The sequence below is a fragment of the Mandrillus leucophaeus genome, unplaced genomic scaffold, assembly GCF_000951045.1.
Source record: "Mandrillus leucophaeus isolate KB7577 unplaced genomic scaffold, Mleu.le_1.0 Scaffold1383, whole genome shotgun sequence".
Classification (NCBI taxonomy): Eukaryota; Metazoa; Chordata; class Mammalia; order Primates; family Cercopithecidae; genus Mandrillus; species Mandrillus leucophaeus.
The window spans coordinates 45216-46393 of NW_012101347.1; the positions used below are offsets into that span (position 1 = coordinate 45216).

At 53.0% G+C, this 1178-nt stretch overlaps 1 protein-coding gene across 1 annotated transcript in view; it reads right to left on the reverse strand.

Annotated features, from left to right (window-relative positions):
- Positions 1-1178, reverse strand: part of LOC105534690 (chymotrypsin-like elastase family member 2A) — a 45589-nt gene that overhangs the window by 38076 nt on the left and 6335 nt on the right. The window lies entirely within an intron of this gene.

Below are 1178 nucleotides of genomic sequence, written 5' to 3' on the forward strand. Positions count from 1 at the left end.
CCTCCCAGGCCTGGGGGCTCCTGGCTCCCACTTACTATGCAGATATCCCCAGCCCGTGACGTAGCAGGGGTAGTTGTTGGGTAGAATGGCGCCGGCAGGAGGGAGGCAGGCCAACTGGATCTTGTCGGTGAGGGAGACGGGGTTAGCCAGTTTGAGCAGGGCAATGTCGTACCTGGGTCAGTGCAGAGGCAGAGCGTGAGGACAGGGTTGACTTTTCCTGCCCTGTGGGGCTTTGGAGGGCTCTGAGACCTTGTCATCATTCCCTGTTCATTACCCCAGCTTGCTCTGAGTGGCAGGGTCCCAGGGCATGTTTGAAAATGCAGAGGACCTTGTTGAAAGGAGCAAGGCAGGAGAGATTGTGTCCTACTCCAGGGACAGTCACAGGGTCGACAGCACTGTCCCTGTGTCCCCAGGACTTGGCATGAAGTAGATACATGCTCAGCAGACAGGGTCCCTGCAGGCTTGACTGGTAGCAAACCCAGGTCACTCTGGCAGTCTTTGCTTCTCCCTCCCCAGGTCACATCCCCACCCCAGACATCTTTGGAGCTGGTTCCACATCTAAGAGGCCAGAGCTCCTTCTCCCTCCCTATAGAAGAAGCAGAGGGCATGTGGTGGAGTTGAGACCCTTGCCTCTGTGAGACCCCCATGTGTTCCCTGACAACCTCACCCCCAAGTGCACCCAGACAGAAACGAACCCTTTGGAGACATCGCTGGAGTTCCATTTCGCATGCACCACAATCAGAGAGACACTGACGACCAGAGAGCCAGACTCCCCAATGTAGAGGTTGTGCCGTCCCAGCGCCACGCCATAGGTCCTGTTGTCGCTGGGAGAAAGGGGGCCCAGGGAGAGGGTCACCTCCAGAGGCCTGGCTTTGGATAATGTTGGGATAGACCCAAGCAACTGGCTGCTGCGTGAGCCGCTAGGTGGGGCTTGGGCTTGGGGATCTTTCCTCCCCTGGGACAATCAGTTAGGTATAATAGAGCCCAAAGTATATAACGTAAGAACTATGATCATATAATAATTTTTACTATACTAACTTTAAACTATAATATAAAATAAATGTTGTAATAACACAGACTCTGTAGGATTATGGAGGGAATGAGATGAACACAGAGAAAACAAGAGTCATTTGCTCTCAAGGACATTTTTCCCACCTTTCATTTTCAGATGGGGAAAC